The sequence below is a fragment of the Gopherus flavomarginatus genome, chromosome 1 (genome assembly GCF_025201925.1).
Source record: "Gopherus flavomarginatus isolate rGopFla2 chromosome 1, rGopFla2.mat.asm, whole genome shotgun sequence".
NCBI classification, from domain to species: Eukaryota; Metazoa; Chordata; order Testudines; family Testudinidae; genus Gopherus; species Gopherus flavomarginatus.
This window is the reverse complement of record NC_066617.1, coordinates 305,097,130-305,106,307: the sequence shown is the minus strand read 5'-3', so window position 1 is coordinate 305,106,307 and position 9,178 is coordinate 305,097,130. Positions and strand designations below refer to the sequence as shown.

Below are 9,178 nucleotides of genomic sequence, written 5' to 3'. Positions count from 1 at the left end.
AGACTCAGATAGTGGATATATTACTGTCTTCACATCTTTAGACCCAGTCCCATTATGTATAAATTGGAATTTGATTTAAGAATCCAATTTATAAATATAGGACTTTAAACCAAGACTTTGATTTGAATTTCTAAGCCATGATTAATAAATCTGTCTAGTAAATCAGTCTTCTTTAACAAATAAACTGGGATTCATAAAATTGATCTTAATACCCAGACTACATAAGACCCTGACTTATAAATCACAGATATGACTTAAAAAACAGTCACGTTGTTTATAAATCAGCAATGCTCCTTTGAGAAGTGTCATGCTGCTGCAACAAGGTATGAGACAAATGTGCCTTGCATTATATATGTATATTTAATTTAGATATTTAAAGTAAAACCAATTATAAAGCTACTCCTAAACAGTGTGAAAAACAGCACTGTACTGAAATTCTGGAGCAGGGAAGAATCTTTATTGGTATTCATATATATGCACCTTGCCATTTGTAACTGTCTTTGTACTCTCCCCTCTGCACAGGCTGCCTATCATAGCAGTGGTATGCTGTCAGGCTTGTTGCAGGTCGGCTGCTTGTTTTTCTCCTGTTTCCCTTTTTTATGAATGCCCTTGCCAGTCTCACTAGCAGCGGAGGAAGTCATTCATGCTTTCTCAGCCACTTTTCTTGACATTTGTTACTTTAGATATTAAGAGTGAACCAAACTCTAGGATCTCAACAGCCCCAAACTTTGGAGGGGAGGGAGGAGGAGAGTAGGAGGAAGAAAGAAAGAATAGATGGGTTTCAAAAAACAGATCAGAATTCTAGAATTTGGATACATCTCTAATATTCTCAGGTTCTGCAATCTTTTCTCATGTTGATTTGTATTTGTATGAATGGTCCCATATATTGCAAACAGTGAGATACTATTAAATGAGTATAGTGGTGGCAAAATCCGGCCCTTTGACTTGAACCAACACATGAGAATTCAGTTGGTAAGCATGATCGCTATTCTGTACTTAAAGAGCTTGAGAGGTTTTTACTTTTGTTTTGTTTGTTTAATCTATGGAGGGAACAAGGAATACATTTCAAGTGGTTTATAAGGTTGTGAACTAGAAAACGTTTTTAAAAAGAAAATACTGAGTATTTGAGCAATAAAAGAGTCATAAAACAGCTTCTACAGTTCCTTCTCTCTTTTCTCCTTTCATATGTCTCAAAATAGCACTTTTAAGTCATATTCCCTTCTCAAGGTGTTTTTCCTTCCTTTCTCAGTAGTTTAGAAAAGCATGTTTGGGTGTATGATAGGAACTAATTTAAATTTTGACTGCTGTATTTAATCTGGGACACATATATAGTTATCACAAAAAAGGCTTTTTGTTTTGGTGATGGAATTTTAATGGCCCAACCCTCCATTTTTGTAGGACAAAATTTGTTTTTGCAAGTATTTACATCTCTAATTTGTACCCACAGAACATGGAAGCCAGAATCTAAAAACCTAGCCCAAAGAATATGTTTCAATGGATTTGAAACATGCACTTGTAAATCTGAATAAAGTTATATAAAAAAGTTTAATTGCATAATTTTGTCTCTTTAGTATATTAACAGAACAATCATCCTGCATAGGAAGAATGGTCTTGTGGTTAAGGCACTGGACTGAAACTAATGGATTTTGGTCCATTTCCCAGCTCTTCCATGGAGAACTTGTGAGATCTTGGGCCAAATCGCTTCATCTATCTATGCCTGAGTGTCCTCCTTGTCAAATGGGAATAATAATGGTAATGCTTTTTAGTAATGCTTTCTTTCTTCCATTCTTTGTCTCTCTTGTCTGTTTAGGATCTGATCCTGCAAGCACTTAAACATATGAAGTATCAGAGGGGTAGCCATGTTAGTCTGGATCTGTAAAAGCAGCAAGAATCCTGTAGCACCTTATAGACTAACAGACATTTTGGAGCATGAGCTTTCATGGGTGAATACCCACTTTGTCGGATGCATATAAGTCACTTTCAATGGGACAAGATTGGAGCTGTACTGTGTGTCCAGACAATACCTACCACAATGGAACACTGATTGTAGCTTAACTGTCCAGGTGCTACTGTAATACAAATAAATAAGCAAATAATAATGTAAAACTGATCAAGAAAACGTAAAGCTGTAGTACAAAGAAATCGCTTTGTGCATTAATCACACAATGGTAATAAACAATGTAATCAGGGAAAGAATGAGTACAAAAAATGAAAAAAACAATACTGCTACTAAAAGAGCCATTGATAGACCATCTAAAACACTATGTGTAGTTCTCAACACTGGTCAGGAGACAGGATTGTTGTCTGGAAGATGATGTCCAATAGGATCACAGAGTAAACCAGGTTGGAAAAAAAATCGAAACTATGAGGAAACATTAGGGAGTTGGGCTTATTCTCAACAGTACAGAATAATTTGAAGTGCCATCTTATATATTTTATTATGGACATAACTGTTCCACTCATATTGTAATGGCATCACTACCAATATCTGTAGATTTACCAAACATAAATTTTCTTTTAATGACATTAAACTACTGGGACCCATATAAATGTGTTATAATCATTGAAATTTTTCAGCTTAAACTTAAACAATTCTAGGCCCCTTTATTAAGCTATGTGAGTTGATTATTGAAATATATTGGGTTTTATTATAAAGTCAATGGAATCAGTGCCTCTATTAAACTGTATTGCAGACTTAACAATTGAGTTACGACTAGTGCATTCAGAATAAATATTGTCTTCATGTATCTTTATATGTATATGTTGCATTTTCCATATAGTATCTATGAGCCAACACTACTCTTTGGGGTAGGCATCTTGTGTTGCTATAGATTTCTGTAAAGTCATTTGAAGAGTTGAATGCTATCAGAGTAGCCAGCAAAGGAATGTCCTTCAGATGATTAAGCTACTTCAGAGTTATGCAGGCTGTCCATCTATATCAAAGGTTGTTTACCCACTATTCCTAGTCAAAAGAGTCTGAACAATTTAAGAAGGGGAAGCCATTGCACACATACATAGCCATGGCTATATTTAACTAGGAAGTCCAAACAGAATGTCCATTCAGAAATTGTATGACCATAAATAAAGAGATGTACCATTGCTTATCAAGCAATGAGCTGAAGAATTCCTTTATTTTCAATTTAATAAAATCAATTAAAAAATCTGATTTTTCAAAACTGCTTCCTAGGGAAGAAAAACCATTAGAAATTTGCAAGCAAGAGCATTTAATATGGCTTTGGGTCACCCACTTATGTCAACAGGACACATAGCAATTAAAAATGCTATTTCATTAAGTGTCTTTAATAAATTAAGTTATAAAAAAGTTTTATTTGCATAGTCTTTATTTAGGCCTCATGTGAACAATTTAGTTGTGTTTTCTGACTCATTTTTTCAAGAATTATCTGTTTGCATGCATAGGTGAGGAGCTAGTAGAAATCTGGGGTTGAGAGTAGGGATGGGAGTGGGGGTAATAGGAGCCTATGTAAGAAAAAAAACCAAAAATCAGGGCTGTCCCTATAAAATCGGGACACCTCATCACCCTAGTTGAGAGAGAAATCCAGAGTTGAGAGAGAGATCCAAAGGCCAGTAAAGTCAATGAAAAGTTTTTCCAATGGTAGCTTGCTTCACTAAGAATTTTGGTAGAATTGCCAACCATAGTCAAATATCCCACATTTATTCAGTACCTCTCAAGAAAGAAAAGAAACAATATGTGCACATGGGAAATAATTCAGAGGGATGAACCACAACACTGAAAGTCAACTAGCTCATCTCACAAATGAAGCCAGATTATTATTTGGAAAAAATAAGGTGTTATAACTAGGGCTGTCAAGTGATTAAAAAATTAATCATGATTAATCGTGCAATTAATCATGCTGTTAAACTATAATAGAATACTATTTATTTATATATTTTTGGATATCTTCTACATTTTCAAACATATTGATTTCAATTACAACATAGAATACAAAATGCACAATGCTCACTTTTTATTTTTTTTATTACCAATATTTGCACTGTAAAAAAGAGAAGAAATAGTATTTGTTAATTTACCTAATACAAGTAATGTAGTGCAATCTCTTTGTCATGAAAGTTAAACTTAAAAATGTAGAATTATGTACAAAAAACCCCTGCATCCAAAAACAAACCAATGTAAAACTTTAGAGCCTATAAGTCCACTCAGTCCTATTTCTTGCTCAGCCAGTCGCTCAGAGAAATAAGATTTTTTGCATTTGCAGAAGATAATGCTGCCTGCTTCTTGTTTACAATGTCACCTGTGAGAACAGGCATTTTCATGACACTGTCATAGCCAGAGGCACAACATATTTACATGCCAGATGCACTAAAGATTCATATGTCTCTTGATACTTCAACCACCATTCCAGAGGACATACCTTCATGCTGATGACGGGTTCTGCTTGGTAATGATCCAAAGCAGTGTGTACAAACACATGTTCATTTTTATCATCAGAGTCAGATGCTGCTAGCAAAAGGTTGATTTAGCCCTGGTCTACAATATACGGTTGGGGCAAAAACATTGTTGCAGGTGGTTTTGGGCACATGTTGTCAGTCGCCCTTCCCTCCGTGAAAGCAAGGTTGATTTAGGTGGAGGGATCTGGGGCAGGGGAGCATGAGGAGGGCCACCTGCAGCAAGTAAGGGGGGTGTCACACAGGGGAACCCGCCACCCCAGCTCACCCCTGCCCGCCTCCTCCCCGAGCACTCCATGACTGCTTCACTTCCCCCACCTCCCAGGCTTGCGGAGCCTAAGCTGATTGGTGCCGCAAGCCTGGGAGGCGGGAGAAGTGAAGCAGCGATGTCGTGCTGGGGGTACTTGTGCTCATGAGTGGAGCATGGGTGAGCTGGGGCGGGGGGTGCCTCAGGGCAGAGCATGGGGGGTGGAGAGCTTCTCCAAGGGGGGTGCCTCAGGGCAGAGGGAGGGGACAGCACAAGGTGAGAGTTTCGCATAGGGCACGAAACATCCTTGCATCGGCCCTGGCTGTGATCCAAGTAGCCAATGCAATCATTGACATTCTGTTATCAAGAGTAGTGACTCTGGGAAATATGCAGGACTTTTTAGATTTTAGGTGCATCATATTCCTGTCCTTTGTCACTGATGAAGAAGTATTGCAGCCATGCATTCCAGTCTGGTCAGTACTGTAACACCCCATAGCACTTCTGCAGTTGAGACATGTAACAACTCCAGGGGTCTTGCTCTTTTGCCTTGGCCAAGGTACCTTGACCTACTAAGACCTCCAAGCATTCGACACAGAAGCATCTTCAGCAGCTGGCATTACTACACAGCAGCAGCTCCTTACCTTCTCAGCAGACCTTTTCAGCTCCTTACCTTCTCAGTAGGACTGGTACCCATCCTCGTCGTACATGTAGAAGAGCTTCAGGAATCGATCCCTGCAAGTCTGGCAAAGGCTTCCCTCAAACAGAGAGTGGAATGTGTTTGGGTTTTTTCTCCCACACAATAAACAACTGTCTTCAAGGCTCCTGTTTTTGTTTGTGACTTCTGAACCCATTTGTTTTCTGCTCTGGTTCTCATCCACCCACTCCTTGCTGTGGTTGCAGAAGTTAGTCTTTAGCCGCTCAGCTGGAGGTTCTGGGAAAGTCTTCCCTGCCCAGCTCCTAGAAACCTCCAGGGAATGGTGTACTGCTTATCGATAGGAGACCAGCTTATTAAACATGGAGTGGTTGAAATTCTGCCTAAAAACCATCAGATCCACCAGCTTGGCTGCTGAAACCTATGAGAACTTCCCGTCCCCGAACCATTGCACCCAGCATATTCTGGAGATTGCCTGACATTTGGACATGACTCTGTAGGAGACCATGATTGCAGGCCGCCAGGAGAAGCCCTTGATCTTCCCCCACATGAGCTCCCCAATTCCAAAATTCTTCCCATCCTGGTATTCCACCACTTCCCCTGCAACGCTGCTCTCCTGCTTCCCAGCGACGAGCTCGGGGGATCTGTTCTGGTCTTTCTGGGTGCTGCTGGCAGACATGGTATTGCTGCTCTGGGAGGACTCCTTCGAATCCTCCTCAGCGAGGTCGATCAGGGGTACCTGGACAGACATGGTCATCCTCCTCTTAGAGCACTGAATGGGAGCCAGAGACTCCAGGTCATTTTCTTCTTTAAGTTTCATCTCATGGAGATTCAGTCCTGCCTGGAATATCAGGTGAGCTTGAGGCTTTTGCCTCAGGCTGCTCTCCCAGCCGGCAGCACAGCGTGGTCGCACCTACCCCAGCCTACCCCTTGCTCCTATGGCTCATGAAGCCTGGACAGTAGTAAGGAGCAGTTCAACTATTGGCTGAGCAAGTGCAGAATGGTGGTAGAATGTGCCTGTGGATGTTTAAAAGCTTGCTGGCACTGTTTGCTGAGTAGGTCAGACCTCAGCACAACCAACATTCCCATTTTCATTGCTGCTTATTGCATGCTCCATAATATCTGTGAGAGTAAGGAAGAGACATTTATGGTGGGGTGGGAGGTTGTGGAAAGTAGCCTGGCATCCAATTTTGAGCAGCCAGACACCAGGGCAAATAGAAGAGCACAGCAAAGCACACTGCACATCAGAGAAAACCAGTTTCATAACTGGCCAGGCTTCAGTGTGACAGTTATGTGTGTTTCACCTTGATGCAAACCCACCACCTTTGTTGATTTTAATTCCCTGTAAGCCAACCACCCTCCCCACTTCCAGATAAAGTAACCTTGCATTTTTCTTTATTAATTAAAAAAAATGAGATAACAGACAAGGTAGTCCAGGTGGGGTGGGGGAGGAGGGAAGGACAACGACACACTGCTTATTGTAGCCACACTAAAAATCAAACTGTTTGAATGACAGCCTTCTGTTGCTTGGGCAATCCTCTGCAGTGGAGTGGCTGGGTGCCGAGTGTCTCCCCCCGCCCTCGTTCTTGGGCATCTGGGTGAGGAGGCTATGGAACATGGGGAGGAGGGGAGGCAGTTATACAGTGGATGCAGCGGTGGTCTATGCTCTTGTTGGCTTTTCTACAGCTTCTGCCACTGAATGCCTCCATGCATTAAGCTATGCCCTATCAGAAAGGGAGAACTGCATGAGCTCATAAAATATGTAATCCCAAGTGCATTTTTTTTCGCTTTCTAATCTGCGATAACCTCAGGGATGGAGATGATAGGAGGAGTGTAGAAACATTCTATGCTCTATGATTCTGGGGGGAGTGCATGGTCACCTGTGCTGCTGAGTGCACCACGCTAACCAATCAGGAAATTAATTTCAAAAGTTCCCAGGCCTTTTCCTGTGTACCTGGCTAGTGCATCGAGTTCAAAGTGCTGTCCAGAGCAGTCACAATGGAGCACTCTGAGATAGCTCCCAGAGGCCAATACTGTCGATTTGCATCTGCATTACCTGAAATTCGAACCAGTAAGGTTGATTTTAGCACTACTCCCCTCGTCAGGGAGGAGTACAGAAGTCAATTTTAAGAGCCCTTTAGGTCGACAGAACGGGGTTGGTTGTGTGGACGCAATCATTTTTAAATCAACCTAACGTGGCTAAATTTCACCTAACCGTATAGTGTAGACCAGGGCTAAACTGTACTGCATCACCCAGTGCGTTCAGAAACAGATAGCTCATTCTGATATATCTTCAGTAAGGGCTCATCTACATGGTACATTAGTCGTCACTAGAGGGGTGCAAATTCCAGTCTGGACTAGCATGTGTGATGGGGCAAGGTCAGATGGCTACAGTAAAGTAGTGAGGAACAGGTATGTTAGCCCCAGGCTAAACAAATCCTTGGTCCCATGGTAACCAAAGGGCAGTTGCTCCAGGTTAATCAAGACACCCAGGGCCAATTAAGATCTTTCTAGAAGGCAGTGGAGATAGCTACATTGACTGAGACACCTGAAGCCAATCAAGGGCTGGCTGGAACTAGTTAAAAGGCTCCCAGTTAGTCAGTGAGGTGCGCATGTGAGGAGCTGGGAGCAAGAGGTGCAAAGAGCTGAGAGGGAGAGGGAGAGGGAGAGGCAGAGGGAGACGGAGAGGGTGTGCTGCTGGAGGACTGAGGACTACAAGCATTATCAGACACCAGGAGGAAGGTCCTGTGGTGAGGATAAAGAAGGTGTTTGGAGGAGGTCCTGGGGAAGTAGCCCAGGGAGATTGTAGCTGTTATGCAACTGTTACAGGAGGCACTATAGACAGCTGTGATTCACAGGGCCCTGGGCCGGAACCCGGAGTAGGGGGTGGGCCCGGGTTCCACCCAAAACCTCCCAACTCCTGATCACACACAGGAGGAGTTGACCCAGATGGGGAAGATCACTGAGGTGAGCAAATCCTCCAATAAGCGCAGGACCCACCAAAGTAGAGGAGGAACTTTGTCACACATGTCACACACTAACTGGCCTTGGTGGATCCTACTTGCATGCACTAAAAGCTCCCTAGTGTAGATTAATGTAGCCCTGTTTCAAACACCACATTAATGCACAGTAGGAAACTTTTCATGTGTGCCAGCAAATGAGCCAGCTAATGCTGGTGCAAACCAGAATTTAAACACCTACAATGCAGACTAACGCACTGTATAGATAAGCCCTTAGTTGAGATTCTGAAGAGTACACATAACAGGATTGTAAAGATGGAAAGTTTGTATGTTGCCTCAGCAGCTAATGAACGGTACATCTATACCAGGGATTGGAAATCCGCTGGTAGGTTGGGATGATTTGTTTACTTGCAGTGTCCACAGGTTCAGCCTATCACAGCTCCCACTGGCCACGGTTCACCATTCCAGGCCAATGGGGTCAGCAGGAAGCAGAAGCCAGCACATCCCTTGGCCCGCGCCACTTTCCGCAGCCCCCATTGGCCTGGAACAGTGAACTGGGGCCAGTGGGAGTTGTAATCATCCAAACCTGCGGACACTGCAGGTAAACAAACCATCCTGGTCTGCCAGTAGATTTCCCTAACAGGCTGCATTCCAAAGGCTGCCAATCCCTGGTCTATACAGTAAACAAAAGGTGCATCAATGACTCTCAGAGCCTCGGTCAACTGACTCGGGTTCATGACTTTCACTAGAGGTTAAAAATAGCAAAATACACATTTCTGCTTGGACTGAAGCCTGGGCTCTGAGATCCACGCCCCTCATCAGGTTGCAGAGCAAGGGCTGAAGCCCTAGTGGGAACATTTATACTGCTATTGTTTAGCTCCATAGTGTGAGCCC

The 9,178-nt window shown here is 42.6% G+C and overlaps 1 pseudogene; it reads right to left on the bottom strand.

Moving 5' to 3' along the window:
- Positions 1–5,071: 5,071 nt before the first annotated feature.
- On the bottom strand, positions 5,072–6,231 carry LOC127050204 (DNA (cytosine-5)-methyltransferase 3B-like; annotated as a pseudogene).
- Between the last annotated feature and the right edge of the window lie 2,947 nt (positions 6,232–9,178).